Below are 23,540 nucleotides of genomic sequence, written 5' to 3' on the forward strand. Positions count from 1 at the left end.
TTCTTTCTCTCTTTCTTTCTCTCTTTCTTTCTTTCTTTCTTTCTTTCTTTCTTTCTTTCTTTCTTTCTCTCTTTCTTTCTTTCTTTCTTTCTTTCTTTCTTTCTTTCTTTCTTTCTTTCTTTCTTTCTTTCTTTCTTTCCTTTCTTTCTTTTCTTTCTTTCTTTCTTTCTCCTTCCTTCTTCTCTTCCCCTTTCCTTTCCTTTCCTTTCCTTTCCTTTCCTTTCCTTTCCTTTCCTTTCCTTTCCTTTCCTTTCCTTTCCTTTCCTCTCCTTTCCTCTCCTTTCCTCTCCTTTCCTCTCCTTTCCTTTCCTGGAGACATAGTCTCCCTCTCTCACCCAGGCTGGAGTGCAGTGGCGCAATCTTGGCTCACTGTAACCTCCACCTCCATCACTGGTTCTCCTGCCTCAGCCTCCCAAGTACCTAGGATTACAGGTGTGCACCACCACGCTCCATTACTATTTTTTGTATTTTTAGTAGAGATGGGGTTTCACCATGTGGGCCAGGCCGGTTGAACTCTTGACCTCAGGTGATCCACCCGCCTCGGCCTCCCAAAGTGCTGGGATTACAGGTGTGAGCCACTGCGCCTGGTTAGAAGTACAGATTTCTGTGTTGAACCCCCTGAACCTGGAAGGAGGGCGGGATATTATATATTGTTATATGTTTAGGTAGAGTCATTACAGGACATGAGGTATCCTTTACCTATGGATCAGTTTTAACAAGTGACGCTGACATGCATTCGTGGTGAAATGTTTAAGTGGCACTATTTAACTCTGGCAGATGACAGACCTTTCCTGGACTGGTCCACATGGAAATCAAGCAAGTAAAGGAAGAAACCAACACCATGGAAAGTCTCTTTTCTAGTACCTTTATTTTCTGAAAGCAGTGGAAACTAAAATAAATGTTCTGTGAAATTTATGAGTGTGAGGAATTACATTTTGAGAAGAATAAGTACCTCCACCAGGTGGGCTCACAGTCTATTGAGCAAGAAGCTCAGGAGAAGCAAAATGGCTTGAAAAACACATTTATTCAATTTTCATGTCATGGGATTAGGTTATCCCCTGCCCACACCAAAAAAAAAAAAAAGATAAAAAAAAGTTTTATTTTAAATTATATTTCTCTTTGGAATATGAAACATGTAATACTTCCCTAGCCTTTTTTTGTGTGTGTGAATTTCACTCTATTCTAGTATTAAGTTTACCACGAGTCATAGGTCATCAATATATAAACTTGAAAGTTCGCATTATTTGATTTTGGTATTGGCTTTTGTTTTCATTTCAGAAAAGGTTAGCATATACAGGAATTTTGGAACCTTCATTAATGAATCAAGTTTACTCAGAATTGTCCTGTAGGTACCTTTTACATAGAAATTTTAGCCTGTGCCCCTTTTAAGAAAATACCAATTTTTATTGTCTTATAGCCAAGAATATCCACTTTGCTGGTAAATGGTCTTTATTTGTTGTCTACAACCCAACCAGACAACTACAACTAAAGGCAATACTTCTGCCAAAAATTACTTTTCCAAACTTATTATTTCCAACATCAGGATATTAAATATTTACAGGATTATGTTATTATTTTGTGTTAACTTTGGGAAGTCCTTGATATAAAACAAAATAGGTATTTATGTTTCGGAAGTCATACAGCTACATGTTTTTCAGCAGTGTTTTATAGCTATGTATTTCCTCAGCATTTGTTTGTAATCACTTAACATACATATTAGACAAAAGTAAAATTATCCACTAACATGAAATATAATACCAGCATTGCTGTTTAAAGCATCAACTTGTATTCAACAGCCTTTAGTACTGTAACCTACCTCCCTAATGCTTTTGTACATGCAGAACATGCAGAAATGATTTCATTGGGAAAACAATTTTTTTTTTTCTTTTTGTGATGGAGTCTCACTGTGTCGCCCAGGCTGGAGTCTTGGCTCACTGCAACCTCTGCGTCCCGGGTTCAAGTGATGCTCCTGCCTTAGCCTGCCGGGTAGGTGGGACTACAGGCACATTCCACCACGCCTGGCTAATTTTTTGTCTTTTTAGTGGAGGTGGGGTTTCATCGTATTAGCCAGGATGGTGTTGATCTCCTGACATCATGATCCACCTGCCTCAGCCTCCCAAAATGCTGGGATTACAGGCATGAGCCACTGCGCCCAGCCTGGGAAAACATTTTTTAAATAATTGTTGAGGAATATAAAATGGCTTAAAAATAAAATGATAGAGTTACATTACTTTCACCCATAAACTGAATATTACTTTTACTAGTCCATGTTATCTGACTAAACAGAAACTGCCGTGCAGGTATTCTCTTTGCTTCCTTGCTCCTGTCTTTCACTTCCCTATTTTTAGAATTTGACTCATGTCGATAGGCATAAAATGCTCTCTCTTCCTACCTCTAATAGTCTATGTCAATTATTGCTTCCAAAAGTCACCTTCTCAAAAAGTCCTCCAAGACTCTACTCATCCTATCTAAACACCTTTACAAAACCACCTTCTTTGGGCACCAGTTGGGTGCTTAGATTTAAGGATACCCCATCTCTCATGCTTTCATGATTAGTTTGTGTTCTTCCTCTAGATTATAAACTCCCTGGGACCCAGGTAGTGAGGATTATTGCTGAAGTATTGAGGATGCAGGACAGTTCTGAGTAGTCACTTAGATTCCGGTGCTTTACCTCTGTCTCTGAGACCCTTTGATGCTGCATCAATGGAAAGCACAAGCTTGGCCAGGTATGTGTTCCATAGGCCTGTACAAACACAAAGAGTACCAAAGACATACAGATGCACATGGCTTCACAGAGTTATTCTCTAAAAGTACTCATTCTTAACTCAGAATGCTCACTTTGTTAATGTGGAGTTATTCTTCTTACTGGTTTAAAGCTATTTTTGTTCATTAATGATTTTATTAATATATGGCAAATTATATATACTAATATATATTTAAAATGATATATAAAATATAATAATGTGTAATGCACAAGTATGATATATATGTGTATTCAGTTTATTAAAATTTATGTAAACTTGTAATGCTATATAAATAAATAACCTTTCAAATATAAAAAGGTCACAGTTCTTCAAAAATTTTCCAATTGAAGTCTATACCAAGAAATTCTCTAAGTTATGATCTTAGTTTTCTTGGACAAGTCACATAACATCTCTAAACATGTGTTTTTCAACTGTCAAGTAAGGTTATCTACACCTACAATGCAAAGGTATTTTCAGAACTACATGGAACCATGTTTGTTATATGCCAGGCACATACATCAGGCAAATGTTTCTATGGCCTTGGACTTGGATTTCTCCTAGGAACCAACTTGTTTAGCACTTGTATGTATTTTACATAATTTAATGCCATTCTGAGTACATTTTAAGTGTAAGAAATGTGTGTTTTATGAATTGACTTGTGTTTGTTGAGATTAGCTTTGTTAATAGCAAAAAGTATAAGTACTTAAAGGATGTCTCTTTCATACCTTTTGGTGTTGGCTATATGATAGCTCTCAAGATTTTTTAGGGCCTATAAACCTGATGTGTTTGAGATAAAGCACATTCCGTCACAGTGACAGGTGATGGAATTCATTCTAGTTGAGTTGTATAGGTTCTGGTAAAAAATTTTTCTTTGTTCACTCCTTTGTTATGCTATTCACTCTAATATTGTTTTACAAGTTTAAAAGAAAAAGGAAAAAATGCCTGAAGATTCTTGACTCCTTGGTCTTTAAACTATGCTTCAAACTATGGTGAAAGCATCTAACGTTTAAGCATGGTGAATCATCATTTGCTTTGATGCTAGCCATTGCTCTTATTAACTTATTGGTTAATCATATTGATACTAAATAGCTATTCTTTTTTCTTCCCTTTAGTAAAGAAAAGAGGACTCTGGGGTATGAAAGAGAAAAACTCATGTACATAGCTGAAAAACAAAACAAAACACAAAAACTACAAAAACCTAAATTGAGTTTGAAAGGTGAATGTACCACTTGTTATGCTTCTTCAGAGGACTATAAGTGAGCTCAAATGCCTATTTATCTATAAAATATTGGCAATATAAGTACTCTAATATGATCATTTTAGAAACAGGTATAATTTTCTCCTTGAGTTTGGAATAAGAGAAAATTACAGTTTTCATTTAATTTCTACTTCTCTTAAGAAGAAGGCAGTTCATTTTCACTGCTAAGCACATAGATAGACCTACTGGTCATTCAGCGGACATCAGTCCTGAATTAGAAGAAACCCATACTCATGAAGCATATTTGGAACACTTTTTCTATGCCACTTTTAAAAACACACTTTTTTTCAATAAACAATAGGAAGCTTAAGCTGCAGATATCACAGCCGTTCATATTCTCAGTTCTGGTCCACAATACAAAGAGCAGCAGCTGAAACAAATGATTTTAGGGAAGCAACTGTCAAAGAACACACTGGGCCTTGTGCTTAAAGGTGATGAGAAAAATAACCATATTTGAGATATACTGCATGAAATCATGTGGCGAAATTCCATGGGAAATATAAAGCACCTTGGAATTTAAGTCTTTGGGACACTTGCTACAATAGATAAACCAAAAACTGTAGCTTTTAATGAATGAGAAGGATTTTTTTTCTCTAAAAAAGAAAAATTACAAAAGGTAGAATTCGTAGGCTCGTTTTAAAAAAATAGTATTAAGACACTGTGGCTTAAAATTTTCTCAATTTTCCCATACATTCTTTTGAATGACAAGGGGTTCAAGGTCAGAAAATTCCTAATTTCACATGTAAGATATAAGGAAATTATTGATAATACTATATCTTTTTATGGGGAAGCAGATGATAAAATTGAGAATGATATGACAAGAGGAAAACTTAAGTCAAAGATTCCCATATAAAACATCTCAATTTCTCAATTTCTGGCCTTTGTTTGGAACCAAATAAGAATAATGCCAAGTGAAATATAAATATATATATAACTTTATTATATAAAAATATATTTACATATTTATTATACATATATAGTCATGCATTATATAATGGTGTTTTGGTCACTGACAAAACTCATATATGACAATTGCCTCATAGGATTATACCATATTTTTACTGTACCTTTTCTATGTTTAGATATACAAATACTTATCCTTGTGTTCCCATTGCCTACAGTATTCAGTATTGCAACATGCAGTACAGGTTTGTAGCCTAGGAGTAATATGCTATACCATACAGCCTAGGTGCATAGTCGATTATACCATCTACATTTGTGTAAATTAACTCTGTGATGTTTGCACAATGATGAAGTCACCTAAGGATACATTTCTCAGAATGTATTCCAATTGTTAAGTGATGCATGACTGTATATAATTACATGTGTATGTCAGTAAATCTGTGTGTGTGTGTGTGTGTGTGTGTGTGTATCACAGGGACAAAAACATTTATGAGGTATTTTTATTCAAAGACAGTTTAAAAATTGTTATATAAAGATGTACCTAACAGTTTATATTTTAGTTTAATAAAATATAAAAAGGAATCTTGAAATGAGATCCCCATAGTTCTTTGTAATTAAGCATCTGCTATGTTACATAAACCAAAAAGTCCTGGGGAAGTTGTTCTGCCTTAGGTTGTAGTCAGGTTCTTTGCGGTTGTCTGCTGTTGTGAGAAATAACCTAAGATAAGTAATAACAAGTGAACACTGCATATACAATTATCTAATGAAAGCTTGTTTAAGCACTGATATCATGTGTATATGTTTAAAATCTCCATGAAAGTTTAACGTGTCTACTTTGTATTTGTCATGTATTATATCTTACTAATATGGACTATTAATACAGCTAAGTATATTCCGTTATGGTATCCAGTTCAGTCTATATTTCCACTCTGTGTGTCCTTCAAAAGTTACTAGTTTGAAGCCAACCCTTTGTCTCTGTTTACTGTTGCAGACATATTTAAAAATTCATATAAAATATATCTTTCCAGATAAGATGGTTCTGGTTTACAAGTGATCTTCTGTAGACAATAGAAAGGCAGTGTGACACATACATTCATGAAAACATCTGACACTGTTGCAAGCCAGAGGTTAGCTTATCTGTTTTAGGAGGAAGACTTAACGGTACGTCTGTTAACTGCAGGCATTTGTTGCATCAAGGGTCAGCCCTATCTGCATTAGCATTTACCAACATTTCTACCTTTTTTTCCCGTCTGAGTTTACTTAAATATGGAAGGTAAACTCTTCAACCTATCTCCCATCAGCCTATCAACCAACCAACCAATCAGTGGACCAAATAAAACAGACTAAAGAACAAATACCCAACCTCAAAACATAAACAGAGAAATACTTAGAAAGAGGGGAAAGTCAATCTTAAGGGGAGGGATCATGCATGGTGTCTTTGGCTTGCTTGCCCAGGAGAGAAGCCCTACTTAACAGTGAGTAGGAAATGAGTAAACAAAGAGCTATGGAGTCCTCAGAAAAATGGTTAGCAGTAGTTATGGTGTCAGAGATATATTTATACTAATGTACTCTGCAGCTCAGCCCCATGAGCATACTGAGTCTAGAAGTCTGTTAGAACATTCCTGTAATTCATCAGAAGGGCAAATTTGTCTAGTGAAGGAATTTCGTTTGGCTACAATACTGTTAAAAGTATTTAAATTAGAATGCCTTTTAGTGAAACCTAAACTATACTTTATTTTCTTAAAACCAGCCCACTTAATTCATTTGTATACCAGCTTGGCCATTGAAGACATGTGCATCTTCAACTTTGAATAGCCTATACCATTTTTGAATGGATATCAAGTAACTAACAAAATTATTATTATTCCCATTTTACTCATGAGGAAACAAACCAGGAGATGCTGCAAAATGTGTCAAACATCAAATAGTCATCCAAACCTAAGTCTGTCTGACTCCCAAAGCATAGGTGTCTCCACTGTTTCACTCTTTCTCCCATAAAATAATCCTAATATGTAAGACTAGAAGTAAATGATCCTGGATGTTTTTAATGACAATCAGACACAAGCACAATGTTTTGAGTTCATATAAAGGCAGAGAATTTGATAGAAACATGTAGTAGTTCTTATTCTCCCACTTCCATCCCACTATAAACAGATTAGGGGTTCTAGTTCTGTTTGTCACTTAATACAGATGTAAAAAACATGGAGATTGCACTGTGAAAGCACATGTTCCTTTTGAAAATATTTTGATCATTTTGTTCCATTTAAAGTCATTTTCCTTTTTTATATTTTGAGAATGGTTTTCTGCTAACTTCAATTTTGCACTTATGTTGGCAAATGTCTAGCTTTCTATCTAGGTTAACTTTAAAGTGAGCAGCAGTTAAATAAATTTTAAGTGGGAAAATAGCCTCAGAATGATTGTGGTAGAAAGCAAGGTGCAGCTGATACTTTCTCTTACTCTCAGGACTCAGAATGAACCATGTGCTTCTTTAAAGGGCGTATGTAGTCGTTTCAGAGCAAATGCTCTCTTTCATCTTATTTAAGTTCTGTTTGGCTTGCCTCCCATATTTGCTCAGTGGGGATAAGGTTAAGACCTCTGAAGAGGCCACTCTATCCCAGTTACTTACCCAGTCTCTTTTCTCTTCTTCAAATAGCTTGCATGTAGTTGTGGAGAATGTTTGGGGGTCATTATCTTCTTGATGGATGAACCCAGAGATAAACAATCATTTTCTGTTTGAATTCTAAAGGTATGATAAAGTTTAATCCAAAGACTTTCATGTTTTGAATTCATCCAGGCACCAATTCTTGTAGCAAAACATCCAAATGCCTGCTAGGGCCAATTATTTCTTTTGAAATCTGTTTTTTCTCAAAAAGTTCTTCCCTCATCCACATAGTTTCCTATTGTCTCAAGTTGCCCTCCAGTCTCTATTCTTACTGAAATTTACCACGTCTTTCATTCCCTTCTGTCCTTTACGGAAATGTTAAACATCTGTGCTCAGTTTTTTTCAACAGCTATATTCAAGCACATGCTTTATTTCCTCATACTCACTCTAGATTCCCTTGTCCACGTTTGAGTCTGAATTTTTACGGTGTTTAAATTCTAGCTACATTTCTTTCTTGCCTAGTTCCTGAGTTATCTTTGTCAGGCCTGACATTCTACTTCCAGGCACCAATCCTAATATAACTAGATCCTGCTTTGGGAGCTATAAGGAGGATTGTTTTATTTCTCCGACACCATTGTCTGTGTTAATTTTGCTGATAGGATTTTTACAGGAAGCAGCATAACAGCAAGGCAGTCATTTCGTATTTGTAACCAAAATCAAGTAATACTCAGGTAGACGACAGATGTATTTTTTCCTACTTCTTTGAAGCTGAAGATCGTTTGCAATAGGTAACTATGAAGTACCTCTGCAATGGAAAAAATAACATCCTATGTGGCATGACATCCCTGTTCCTCCATGGAAACCACAGTTAGTTTTGACATTGCCAGAATTTTTGAATTTTTGGGAGAGGCTATGGGGAAAAAAATGTAAAGGCTTTCTCTTCTGGATTTAACTTAAGAGTTAAAGCATTACCTGAAGCTCTGTGCGGCCTTGTTTGGGCTTTGTTCTCTAAACAGTTTGTAGATGATTGTGTTCAGAATTCCCAGCCCTCATTAGCTAACTGCACACATGTGGAAACACAGAGAGGCTATGACCTTCAGATCCACTCCAGAAATACAAACTTGGTCTCTAAGTTTAGAGAGGAAATGCTTCCCTCCCACTAGCCAGGATCTGGGACTGATGTTTTGCCCAGGTCACACATATGTCTGAGCCGTTCCAGTTAGTAGGGGAAAAAAATGACCTCTTGGGTAATTTGTGCGTCATGAAGACTTGGCTCTGTCTTAGTGCAGGGAGCAGCAGCTCATTTAAAGTGCACAGGACCTTGTGAGTTTCAGGGGGCCACAAAACATGAACCCAAATAAAGTGGAAATTTGTGATAATTGGTCTGTGAGAAGGCAACCATAAAAATAATTTAAGAGATAGTGAGCAGGTAGCTTGCCTTTTTTTCTGTCCAATTTATTTATTTATAAATTTTTAATTGGCAAATTAAAAATTAAAAAAGGATCTGAAGGTAGATTCCATATCTCGGCCATTGTAAATAATTACTATTATGAACAAGCAAGTGCAGATATCTCTTTGGCATACTGATTCTATTCCCTTCAGATACGTACCCAGTAGTGGGATTGCTGGATGATATGGTAGTTCTGTTTTTAATTTTTTGAGAAACCTCTATACTGTTTTCGATAATGGCCATACTAATTTACATTCCCACCAAGAGTGTGCAGGGATTCCCTTTTCTCCACATCCTCATCATTTATCTTTCATCTTTTTCCTAATAGCCATTCTAACAGGTGTGAGATGATAGCTCATTGTGGATTTAATTTGTGTTTCTCTGATGACTAGTCATGGTGAGCATATTTTCATATACCTGTTTGCTCTTTGTGTGTCTTCTTTTGAGAAATATCTATTCAGGTCCTTTGCCTATTTTTAAAATTAGGATATTGAGTTGATACATGTTAACTCCTTATTAGATCTATGGTTTGCAAATATTTCCTCCCATATCAGACATATGTTATGTCTTCACCGTGTTGATTGTTTCCTTGGCTGTGTTTTCTAGTTTGATGTATTCCCATTTATCTATTTTCACTTTTGTTTCCTGTGCTTTTAGGGTCATGTCCAATAAATAAGTGATCAGACCAATGTCATGGAGCTTTTCGGCTATGTTTTCTTCTAGTAGTTTTATAGTTTCAGGTCTTATATTTACATTTTTAATCCCTTTCGAGTTGATTTTTGTATGTAGTGTGAAATAAAGGTCTAATTTCATTCTTCTGCTTATGGACATCTAGCTATCCCAACAATATTTATTGAATAGACTGTCTTTTTGCTATTGTGTGTTCTCAACACCTTTGTCAAAACTCAGTTGACTGTAATCACATGAATTTGTTTCTGGGATCTCTATTCTGTTCCACTGATCTATGTATCTGTTTTTATGCCAGTACCATACTATCTTTATTATTATAGCTTTGTGGTATATTTTGAAGTCATGTAGTGTGATGCCTTCAATTTTGCTTTTGTTTGTTTGTTTGTTTTACTCAAGGTAGCTTTGGCTGTTTGAGGAATACTGTGGTTCCATATGAATTTTAGGATTTTTTTTTATTCTGTGAAAAATGTTATTGGGATTCTTATATCAGTCACATTTAATCTGTAGATTGCTTTGGTCAGCATAGGCATCTTAATAGTATTCTTCTAATCAATGAACATGAGATATGTTTCCATTTATTTGTGTATACTTCAATTTCTTTTATCAATTTTGGATCTTTTTAGTGTACAGGCCTGTCATCTCCTTGGTTAAATTTAATTTTAAGTATTTGATATGTTTGTAGCGATGGTAAATAGGATTTTAAAAATTGCATTTTTGGCTATTCATTGTTAAGTGTACAGAAACATTACTATATTGTATGTTGATGTTTTTATCCAGAAATTTTGCTGAATTTGTTTATTAGTTCCAATAGTTTTCTTGCTGGAATTTTTTAGGCTACACCATAGATAAAATCATGTTACTTACAAACAAGGATAATTTAACTTCTTCCTTTCCAATTTGAATGCCCTTTATTTCTTTTTCTTGCTTAATTGTTCTCGCTAGGACTTCCAGTAATATGTTCCATAGAAGTGGTAAGAGTGGGTATCTTTGTCTTGTTCCTAATCTTAGGAAAAAAAATTTCAACTTACCCTCATTGAATGAGATATTAGCTATGGTTTATCATATATGTCCTTTTAGGTATTGAGATACATTCCTTCTATACCTAATTTGTTGAGATTTTTTATCATGAAAGGGGATTGGATTTTGTAAAATACCTTTTCTGCAACTATTGAGATTATCATATGGTTTTTGTCCTTCATTCTGTGAAGGTAATTTATCATATTTATCGATTTGTGTATGTTGAACCTCCTTTACATCACTGGAGTAAATCGCACTTGATCACGGTGAATGTTCCTTTTAATGTGCTGTTAAATTTGACTTGCTAGTATTTTGTTGGGGTTGTTTACGTCTATGTTCATCAAGGATATTGGCCTGTAATTTTCTTTTCTTGCAGTGTTCTTGTCAGGCTTTGATGACAGGAAAATGCTGGCCCTATAAAATGTATTTGAAAGTATTCCCTCTGCTGCAGTTTTTTGGAAGTGTTGTTTGAAAAGTATTAGTATTGGTTCTTCTTTAAATGTTTGGTAACAGTGAAATCATCAGGTCTCAGACTTTTCTTTCATGGGAAAGATGTTATTACTGTTTCAATCTCCTTGTTATTGGTCTGTTCAAATTTTCCATTTCTTCATGGTTTAGTCTTGGTTTTTATGTTTTAGTTTTATGTGTCTAAGAATGTATCCATTTCTTCTAAGTTACCTAATTTGTTGATATATAATTGTTCATAGCAGTCACTTATGATCCTTTGTGTTTTTTTGGTATCAGCTATAATGTCTCCTCTTTCATTTCTGATATTATTAGAGTCTTCTTTCTTTTTGATCTTTGTTGGTCTAGCTAAAGGTTTGTCAATTTTGTTTGTTTTTCAAAATAAAATAAAATAACTCTTGGTTTTGTTGACCTTTTCTATTGTTTTTCTAGTTTCTGCTTCACTTATTTCTGCTCTGCTCTTTATTATTATTATTTTTTTATTCTGCTAACTTTGGGCTTAATTTGTTCTTCTTTTTCTGATTCCTTGAAGTTTAACATTGGGCTACCTCTTTACTATCAGCTGTATTAAAAAAAAAAATTGAGGTTCTTTTATGACCTCATTTCAAGAGTCAATAAACTTTCCATTCTCTTTAGGTACATAAACTACATTATGTAATTTTTTTCTACAGAAATAGTATTTTAGGCATAGAAAAGCTATACACATGAATGTAACCTTTGCTTTGTATTCCTGAAAACTTGGAAATAACTTAAATATGCACAAATAGAAATGGCTAAGCTCTGGTTAAAACAACAGAGTATTTTATAATTATTTAAAGGAAAAATTGTTAAGACTCTGAGGTAGCATGGAAACCTAGCTATAGTATGATAGTAATTGCAAAAAAAAAAAAAAAAGACAAATCCATGTATACTCTACTACTAACTAGGTCAAAATGTGAAGTATGATGGCTTCTGACAATGTTTTTGCTTGATATGTGTAATTATCAGTTGACATGTCTGTCTCCTCTGCACTGTGACTTCTTTGATGGGGGGGAGCATATTTTGCCATATCTGCAAAAACAAGACCTACCTAGCACATAATATGAGATAATAAATATTTCTCAGCCCATGAAAAGGTAGAAAAAAAAAAGAAAATTATATAATTGTATCCATGATCTGACCACATTCTCTAAACATAATGCATTTAGAAGGCAAAGATCTAAAGGAATTGTATAGCAGTGATTACAAGGATTCTTGTGTGGTGAGATATTGATTTTTCAGCGTTCGTTATATGTTTAAAAAATTGTCCTATCTATAATAGAAAACAACAATAAAGACTAAAGTATTAGCACAATTTAGCAGTATTGAGATGCAAGAAAAACTCATTTTTTTCAATAATGAGAAAATACCAAATTCATATTATCATTAAAATTAAATTATATATGTAAATTTTTGAATCTCTGTTATTTGGAATGAGATGTCAAAAAAGATAAACTTCTAACTACTAATCATAATATAAGGCCTCTCGTCACCTGGCTTGTGCTCTCCTCTCTAACACCAGAGATAGTGTACATTTGTATAATATAACCAACTTCTTCCCCATATCTTCTTCTTTTTTTATTATTATACTTTAAGTTCTGGGGTACATGTGCAGAATGTGCACGTTTGTTACATAGGTATACATGTGCCATGGTGGTTTGCTGTACCCACGAACCCCTCATCTACATTAGGTTTTTCTCCTAATGCTATACCTCCCCTATCTCTCCACCCCTCAATAGGCCCCGGTGTGTGATATTCCCCTCCCTGTGTCCATGTGTTCTCATTGTTCAATTCCCACTTATGAGTGAGGACATGCAGTGTTTGGTTTTCTGCTCTTGTGTTAGTTTGCTGAGAATAATAGTTTCCATCCATGTCCCTGCAAAGGACATGGACTCATTCTTTATGTGGTTGCATAGTATTCCATGGTGTATATATGTCAAATTTTCTTTATCCAGTCTATCATTGATGGGCATTTGGGCTGGTTTCAAGTCTTTGCTATTGTGAATAGTGCGGAAATAAACATAGGTGTGGATGTGTTTCTATAGTAGAATGATTTTTAATCCATTGGGTATATACCCAGTAACGAGATTGCTGGGTCAAATGGTATTTCTGATTCTAGATACTTGAGGAATTACCACAGTGTCTTCCACAATGGTGGAACTAATTTACACTCCCACCAACAGTGTAAAAGTGTTCCTATTTCTCCACATCCTCTCCAGCATCTGTTGTTTCCTGACTTTTTAATGATTGCCATTCTAACTGGTGTGTGATGGTATCTCATTGTGGTTTTGATTTGCATTTCTCTAATGACCAGTGGTGATGAGCTTTTTTTCATATCTTTGTTGGCTTCATAAATGTCTTCTTTTGAGAAGTGTTTGTTCATATCCTTTGCCCACTTTTTGATGGGGTTGTTTTTTCTTGTAAATTTGTTTAAGTTCTATGTTGATTCTGGATATTAACCCTTTGTCAGATGGGTAGATTGCAAAGTACAACTCCTGAGTGTAGGGAGTATTCACATTCTACTCCATGTGAATAGCACCTCTAGAATTATACAATGAGCAACCTATGTGGCCATCGTGATGGTCCTGGTCAATTCTTATCTCTTACCACATATCCAACCATACCTAATTACTCACGTGCCACATGCAAAAATACTTTGGTGCCTGTTCTTTTTGCCTGTAATGTAACAAGCACCCCACATTTACTAATAATAACTAATATATATTAAGCATTTTCTATGTACATAAATTATTCTAAGAGTTTTACATATATGATTGCAGGCTTTTTTCCAAATTGATATAATTATTGTCTTCATTTTCTAGGTGAAAGAGAAAAGGAACTTGCCCAAGTTGCCATAACATAAAATAGCAGATTTGGGATATAAATTCAGGTCTGCTTTGTTTTAAAGCCTGGGTATTTAATGTCTCACGTGTCATCCCTCTTTTATGTTGCGTGTGTGCTCTTCCTTGACTTGTGAGACTCAGCTGATAAATTCCTCAAAGCTTTCCCTGTGCCTTCCACCCTAGCCCAAGCTGCCTTAGATATCCTTCCTCTATATCCCTTAATACAAGTCTGTTCTCCCAAAAGTATACACAGAATTTAGCAAACTGTATGTAATCGGTGATTTTTCTTTTTTCATGTTTCACTTAAACTATGGGCTTATCAAGAGTGAGAAGTATACACCTATTCAGAACACCAACAAAGGACTGTGTCATATTCATTTCTTGTTCACTTGTGCTTAGCACATGCTTTACACATGAAGTAGTTATCCAATGCATGTCTAAAAGAATAAAATGATGAATGGCTTAACCACATCTCAGATTCTCAATTCATGGATATAGCACCAACAAATGATCATGCATGTGATTTTGGCTGTGATTAGAAACTCGGATAAAATTGTAGCCATTTATTACAGAGATGGAGTAAGCACAATTTCTTGTTACTGTGGACTCTGTATTTTTGCAGATACACTGGTTCTTTAAACAATGCTTTCATCACAACATTTGGCTGCTTCAAACCTGTATGTGACTTGTTATTTCATTCTTTCTTTCTTTCTGTTTTTTTTTTGTTTGTTTGTTTGTTTTTTTTTTGTTTGTTTGTTTGTTTTTTTTTTTTTTGAGACGGAGTCTCGCTCTGTCGCCCAGGCTGGAGTGCAGTGGCCGGATCTCGGCTCACTGCAAGCTCCGCCTCCCGGGTTTACGCCATTCTCCTGCCTCAGCCTCCCGAGTAGCTGGGACTACAGGCGCCACCTCGCCCGGCTAGTTTTTTGTATTTTTTAGTAGAGACGGGGTTTCACTGGGTTAGCCAGGATAGTCTCGATCTCCTGACCTCGTGATCCGCCCGTCTCGGCCTCCCAAAGTGCTGGGATTACAGGCTTGAGCCACCGCGCCCGGCCTATTTCATTCTTTATCAAGTCTGAATTCCTCAGTGTAGATTTAAAGAGCACTAATATCATAGATCAACCCACAGTGATTTTCATCTTGTTCTAATATGTACCTTTGACACTAAGAAGACCAGGCACTTTACTCTCACAACTCACTCTACTTACACCACCATTCAATCTTTCTCAGCTCATACTCCCTCTCCAGAATTATTCTTCCATTCTAAACCTGACTTAGATTATTAGGCAAATTCAAATTCTACATACTTTATAGAGGTTTCCCTGTCTACTTGAGCTCTTGGTAAAATCTCTTTTCCATTGCCTATGTCAAATAATTTACCACATAATACAGGTTGAGTATCCCTTTTCTGAAATGCTTGAGACCAGAAGAATTTCAGGTTTCAGATATTTTTTTTCAAATCATGTAATATTTACATTCTAATTGAGCATCTCAAATCCAAAAATTCAACACCCAAAATGCTCCAATAAGCATTTTTTTGAGCATGAATTTTGAGCATCATATAAGCAACTCAAAACATTTCAAATTTTAGAACTTTTGGATTTCAGATTTTTGGATTAGGGATGCTCAACTTGTAACATTGTTGATGATTTGCAGCATTGCTTTAGTTACGTTAACATTTTTTTTTCCTGTAAAGATATTAACAGATGCTATGCATTTCTCTTGTTTAAAATTACAAGTTATTGTGTGCCCACTCTGTGCTAAAATCTATTCTGCATGTTTTACAAATATTTTATTATGATAAGATTTGAGTTTCCCTTTTGTTAATGACAAAGGAGAAAATCTTTCAATAGATACCACGAGAATTGATTAAAATAAAAAGTTCATTTTGGCCGGGCGTGGTGACTCATGCCTGTAATCCCAACACTTTGGGAGGCCAAGGCGGGTGGATCACGAGGTGAGGAGATCGAAACCTCCTGGCTAACATGGTGAAACCCTGCTTTTATTAAAAATACAAAAAAATTAGCCGGGCATGGTGGCACGCACCTGTAACCCTAGCTACTCAGGAGGCTGAGGCAGGAGAATCACTTGAACCCTGGAGCAGAGGTTACAGTGAGCTGAGATCGCACCACTGCACTCCAGCATGGGCAACAGAGCAAGACTCCATCTCAAATTAAAAAAAAAAAAAAAAAAAGAAGAAGTTTCTTTTAAACGAAATTTCTAAAACAAGTTTGATTCTCAAATTTAACAGTGATCCTAATAAGGTGTATGAACAGGTGATAGCATAAAACAAGTTCTGTGCATGAGTGTTTTGTGTCACTTTAATATTCAGTACATAACCTATGTGGAGAACTGTTTTTATTATTCCATGTTTTAAATGTTATTCAAATTCCATGTTTAAATGTTTTAAATTCCATGTTATTTCTTGGTGTCTCTGTGAGTCACAATGTTTGGTCTATTGATTCTAACTCATGTCAAAAGACCTCAACTTTATATTTAGCCTGACACGGCCAATATCTGCTATTGGTAATAAAGGGGAGCCAGGCAAAAGAGTTTGAATCAGCACAAATAATTAAAATTATGGACCCTACTCATAGGACCATCATATATAAAGAATAACACCCTTTTTGCCTTTATTTGGAGTATATCACTCAACCACTTCACCATTTATAAGAATAATAACAAAATGGGATTTTCACATTATGACTTTAATGCTGGAGGATCCAATTATGTCGTGGGAAAAAATGAAAGCTTATGTGTCACAAGACTAACTGAAAACAGAAATTTCATTTCTGTTCATATTCAGAGTCACTTTGCTAACACTGTGCTCCTGGGTTTGGAATTCCTTGGAGAGAAGAAGTTGGAAAGTAAAAGGCAAGCTTTCCCAGTAACATTTGGTTTAAATGTGCATGCAATTAAAATTTTTATGTTATGGTACTAATATTTTTTCCCTTTTCTGGTTTCAGAAACACTAGATGTTTCTGACACATTTAGAAAGAGCCTCCTTTTTCTTATCATTTCTGACTCTTTTATTCAGATTTATTAAAAATAAGAGTCAAGAGAAAGAAATGGGAAAGTCTACACAGTGAAAAGGTGGGCTTCCTCATCTTTCATCAGTTAGTCAGGATTATTTACCAAGTAGAGGACTGCTCCGCCATTTTTATACTAATTTAATTGTAAATATATATATATCAAAGATTTCTAAGTGTTGGATTTAGGCATTTGAAAAGGTTTTAAAAGCAGTAATTTATGATTTAGCTGCAGCATGCGATAAGTGCAATGAACAAACTGATTCACCTGACATTACAGTTAGAAATAAATTTTTATCTAGAGATTATAAATGTTGCATGAATCCTTCTTTAATTTAATAATTAAGACTTATAACTATTCACAAATATTTCTGGAATAAGTAATTTCAAAAGTCTTAAACTTTAAGATTTGATATCAAGATATAAACATAATTATATATATTTACATTTTCCATTTGATATTTGATCCAACCTACTTTATGATTTTCCTTTCATCAAGAAACTGACCCAAAGACTTGAGGATTACCACTAAGGACTTTTCAGGGAAAATAAAAAAAGTAATAAACCACACCAAACAAAAAGCAGCGGTGGTAGAGCTATAATACTTCCTGTTCCTTGTAGATCAATCTGGGACAAAGGCTGTCTAATATTTCAAATTCTGTGGCATACGAACAATACTGTGTGCACTGGGTTTCCAACCTTGGCATTTAGAATGCATATATATGAGCAGAGGAAAATTCCAACAATCTATCCTGTCTTTATAATCTTGCAGCGGTTCCAAAAGTCCTTAAGTCGAGGATATATTTGGAAAGCGCTGCTTGTCTGCTCTCACCACATTCAGGTAACCGTTCCAGAGTTCTTAGGTTCCACTTGAGAGGTAACTTGCTATTACCATTTGTACTATGTGTCATAAATGGGCCTTATTATTTTCAGCAAGACCCCTCAGCAGCAGTTCCAAAGGAGCAGCTAGAGATTTGATGATATAGGTCTCTCTCCTGAACACATCCTTTCGCATTTGACATTTACACTGGTTGCGGATTTTTATGTAACTCGTTAGAGAGCAGTCTGAACCTTAGAAAGGTGTTAGTCTTCCTACAACCCTCTGGCAAAGGAAAATCTTTCACTGGACTTAAATGTTTTGAGTTGAAAACTGCACTTGTCTGATTGGAAAATGTTTCAGGGAACAGATTTCGTTATTTTTCTAAGCTAGGCTGCAGGAATCGAGCCGAAGATATCACTAACCGAAAGGAATTTTTTTTCTCGAAGAGCTGAGAACCAAAGGAAATGACTCCAATGTTTAAAATCCTTTTATTTCCTCTGTGAACGATATCTCTGCAACTGAGATGAACCATTCCAACTGGCCCCCACCCAGACTTTATGGGAACCGAGATTAGGAAGTTGCATGGTCAAAATAGTCATTGTACAAATTGCTTTCAGTTTAAAAACCTCAAAGTTCTTGACAAAGCCATGATTTCTTGCCACATTTTATTTTTTCACATGGGTGATTGATCTGTCATTCATTAATTACCCTGCCAGGATTCTACAGGTTTTTTAGAACCATTTAAACCATTTATATGTATGTATGTGTGTGTATATATATGTGTGTGTGTGTGTGTGTGTGTGTATAAAATTTCATTACGGAGGAGGACACAGAGTTTGTGAGAGAAGTATGCAGGGTGCCTGTAAAATTTGTCTTTGTGAGACACCACATACTTTGCCCATTTCTGTTGCCTTCCATTTGAAATAAAATATTACTGGGCCACAGTCAAGCTTACAAAAATGTGCTCTTTTCCCGTCCTAATTTCATTCTATACTTTCCTTCTTGCCTAGCTTTTCCATAGCTGAGATGAATAAAATGTTGGATGTGGTCTCAAAATTCAACACTCCTAACTTCCTTTGACCCAATCATGCCCTGGAAAAATAGAATGATATTCATAACTCTCTAAAGCATTCTCTGCCCTTGGCTACTCTGCCCAGGCTGGAGAATCTTAGTAATCTTTCTATTCCTGGTGCCTAACATAGTGCCTGGCATGTTTGAAGGCACTGATACATATTTAAACGTGAAGTACACTAGAATAGGTAGCATATAATAGATTGGTAAAACATAGAGTATGTAAGGAAGGGATTTATTGCACACTTTAAAAAATCAGGGACTGTTGTCTGAATTAAACATTGTTAAGGATGTAGCAATGACACAATTCTCCATTCTTCTAAAATTTTTAGTACTTCCCTATATTCATCTCATGGGAATTTATGTGGCAAAATGCTCTCTTGCCATGTTTGGCAACGTAAAGCTACTCAGATTTCCTTAGAGGTAGTTGCTCCTCTATCTCAAAAGCTTTCTTGACAAGAATGAGTTGGATTTGATGGGGATTGGTAGTAGTTCTCTCATTTAACATCTGCAACACATATTAAAATGAACTTTAGTAACCTAACATTTAGCACTGAATGGGATTTACACACACTAGTTGCTCAATCTAATGCGATTTGATCCAACATTTGTCAAACATGTGCTTTTTAAAAAACACTGTAATTGGCACTGAGGATAAGAGAAAGGAAGCAGGTTATCCCTAAATGATCAAGGGGAGGAGAGATAGGGATATATATATATATATATATATATATTATGAGTATAATAGCTAAAAATAATATCTAATGGTCAATGAGTACTTTATGCATGTCAGATTTTCTTCTAATAACTCCAGATATCTTATTTAATCCTACAGAGGCCCTTTGAGGTAGATGTTAACATTATCAGTATTTCATAGATGAAGATATTGAGCCCCTATGTTCAAGATCAATCAGCCTCCAAAGTCATAGAGCCTGAGTCCAGGAAGTTCCCAAATATATGCTCTTAACTACTATGCAATAGTGCTATAAATAACATGCTCTTAGAAAGAATGAGGAAATGGTCAAATCGACCTTAAGTTTGGAAAAGGCTTAGATGAAAGCTGCAGGAAGAAGGTAGTATTTGAGCTTTGCTCTACAAGATGAGTGGAAGTTTATCTAGCAGGAATGGCAGGAAAAGATTTACCTGGAAGAGGAAAGAGCATGGAAATGGCAGAAAGTTGTTGAAGTGCATGACATTTTCTGATGTCTTAAAAGCACAGTGCTTACATAAGGAAACAGTAAGTGATACAATCTGAATGCAAGCTCGTCTTATGATGAAGGGTCTTGCATCAAGGCTAGGGTAAAGAGCTTGTTATAAAAGCAATGGAAACCGAGGAGAGGTTTATAGGCAGGGGAAATAATATGGTCAGAGTAATATTTTGGAAAGTCAATTTTGTCAAAGAATTTGGAATGACAAAGAAGGAAGAAAGCTAGATGCAGGAAGACAGGCTGGAAGGATGTATTCACGTGCTAATAATAGAAAGAATGACTAAACACTGACTTAAACTGTTTTTCACACCACATAAGAAGGAGATTGAAGGTAAGCAATCCAGAGCAGTAGGATGACTCCATCTAGAGTCTCAGCACTCATTTATCCTTGGTGTGTACCTTTCACTTCATGCCTTTGCCTTGTGGTTGCAGAGGGCTAGTCCACTTTAGCATTAAATTTGCAGTTCATGCAGGAAGACCAGGAAGGCTAAAGGGCAAAAGACAAGCACCAGCTGAGTGTGTCCTTGTTCAAAAGCTTTGTGCTTTTATAATTGGCCCCAAACTGTGACATGGTCGTGGGTTCTTAATACCCAAACGATGTTGAAAATTGTAGTTTTTATACCTGGGCACATTGCCAACCATTTAATAAAATGGAACACCGGTAGGGAAGAGAATTCTGTCAAAATTGATACTGGAATTGTTTATGTGAGAGTTGAAGAGGACATGGACCAGGGACTTTTAGGGTATAAAAGATAAAGTGGGGACAGGATTTAGGAATGAGAGTCAGGAAGACATGGGGACCAATCAGATGAGGCAGGCTGGGAACGGGAGTGACCAAGGGAGATACTGTTGTTTCTGACTTTGGCAACTGTGCCAGTGATGATGGTTTTAGCTGAGGTGATGAGAATAAAGTAAGATCAGTTTTTACCAATAAAATAATACATGTGGTTCAAGATATATTGAGTTTGATGTATTTCTAGGCCATCCGATGAAAAATTTGGTAAGTTGATATGAACAGGCCTAGAGGTCAGGAGATGATGATCTGAGTGTCAGAATAAACTAAACCACAGAGGCTGATGAAATCACTAAGAAGACACATAGAATGGCATAAAGCCTGAAGACTGGAGAGGAAGATTTTTTTTTTTTTTTTTTTGAGACAGAGTCTCACTCTGTTGCCCAGGCTGGAGTGCAGTGGTTACAGTGATAACTTACTGCAGTCAAGACATCCCATCTTTGCCTCCTGAATAGCAGGGACCACAGGCGCATGCTGCCGTGCCTGACTAAGAAGTTCTCACTATGTTGCCCAGGCTTATCTCTAATTCCTGGCCCCAAGCTCTCCTACCACGTCAGTCTCCTGAAGTGTTGGGATTATAGGCATGAGCTACCACATTGGCCAAGGAGAGAAACTTTTCAATAGCAAGCTGAAAATGTCGGAGAAAGGGAAGCAATATCACAAAAATTAGAAGTAATATTTGCTCAACAGTGTCAAATACTTTAGAAGATTTAAGAATGAAAGGAGATGTTGAGTTAGCAATTAGTGTTCAATACATGTTGAAACAATAAATTCATTAAAACATGAACTTCTAGCCAGGTGTGATGGCTCAATCCTGTAATTCCAGCAATTTGGGAGGTTGAGGTGGGTAGATCACTTGAGCCCAGGAGTCCGAGACCAGCCTGGGCAACGTGGTGAAACCCTGTCTTTACTAAAAATACCAAAAAATTATCTGGGTGTGGTGGCACGTGTCTGTTGCCCAGCTACCCAGGAGGCTGAGATGGGAGGATCACCTGAGCCAGGAAGTCAAGGCTGCAGGGAGTTTTGGTTGTGTCACTGCACTCCAACCTGGGAGACAGAGCGAGACCATGTCTTCAAAAAAAGAAAAGAAAAACATGAAATTCTCATCTATGTATGTGAGATGATTTCATATATATATGTGTGTGTGTGTGTGTGTGTATTCTTTCTTTCTTTTTTTTTTTTTTTTTTTTTTTGAGACGGGGTCTCACTCTATTGCCCAGGCTGGAGTGCAGTGGTACAATCTTCGCTAACTGCAAGATCCGTCTCCCGGGTTCATGCCATTCTTCTGCCTCATACCTTCCTAGTATCTGGGACTACAGGCGCCCACCACCACGCCTGGCTAATTTTTTGTATTTTTAGTAGAGACAGGGTTTCACCGTGTTAGCCAGGATGGTCTCGATCTCCTGACCTCGTGATCCGCCCGTCTCGGCCTCCCAAAGTGCTGGGATTACAGGAGTGAGCCACTGCGCCCTGCCCTAGATGATCTCATATCCTTGCAGAGAGTAGTTGTCTACTGTCCAATATTTCTATTAGACAGTGCTGGTTTTCTAGACGTAAGGAGAATACTGGGTTTTTGTTAGCTGTTTTATCTTACAGAAGATGTTTTCAGTAAGTTAAGAGAAGAAATCATATAGAAGTCAAGGCAGATCCAGAACCTATTGAAAGACAAAAATTGTAGTTGTGGGAAAACAATGTCAAGGAAATGAGTACATACTGTGAGTAAAGTTCTAAGTGAAGTCATTGAATTTTCTGTTTTATTTCCTGTTCCTCAGAAATTCTTTATCACCTACCCCCCTCCCCTCCCGCCTTAAATAATCATTCTTGTAGCTTTTGTAAAACTGTCTTATCTTAGGGTAGCTAAAAAGGCAAAAAGGAGGACTGTTGTGCATAAGTAAGAGCAACTCACACTGCCTACATTTTTTAGATAATCCTTGCCTCTTACCTCTTTCTGAGAGCAGGGCATTCGTTCACATGTATGCAGGTATATACTGAGTGACCATTAGGTGTCTGACACTGTACTAAGGACAGGTCATTGGGTGTGGTGAAATTTGGAGAAATACTAAACAAATATCCACCCTCCCTCTGTGGGCCTATACCCACTTAGAAATGAATTTCTTTTTGAAACTTATAGATCAAACAGTTGTTATTTTATGAGTTATCATGTCATGACATTGGGTATCAAACTAACGCTTCCATTTCTTGCTTTAGTCAATAAAGTAGCCGGTGCCATGTGTGGACACGTAAATAACAAAAATGCCTTAGGAAATATACAGAGATTTTATTGTTAATAAATGTGCATGGATGTCTCCTCCTGACCTACTGTATAGTGAAAGAAGGTCATTTAGTAAAGGTGCATCCTTTAACAGAAAAGAATATGAAAACATTTATGTTTTCGGGATCAATTAGCAACACTCTTTTCACCTTGGCAGGACATGTCTAAAGTTTAAGTAGCCATTTTCATCTTGTCAGCACATTTCACACCACTTTCTTTATTCATCTTTCAAATTTGGTACAATATTCCAGCTCATTCACAGTTTGCAGTTTGCCAAAGGCAGAGGTCTACTTATATACTGTGTGTTATTGTGTAGCAGAGATGACATTCTAATTTTGTGTCTCAACTAGCAAAGTATCC

General features: G+C 36.1%; 1 protein-coding gene across 5 annotated transcripts in view; it reads left to right on the forward strand.

Moving 5' to 3' along the window:
* The window catches only part of RBMS3 (RNA binding motif single stranded interacting protein 3), a 760,896-nt gene that overhangs the window by 211,418 nt on the left and 525,938 nt on the right, over nucleotides 1-23,540 (forward strand). The gene's annotated exons all lie outside the window — the stretch shown is intronic.

Source organism: Theropithecus gelada, chromosome 2 (genome assembly GCF_003255815.1).
Source record: "Theropithecus gelada isolate Dixy chromosome 2, Tgel_1.0, whole genome shotgun sequence".
Classification (NCBI taxonomy): Eukaryota; Metazoa; Chordata; class Mammalia; order Primates; family Cercopithecidae; genus Theropithecus; species Theropithecus gelada.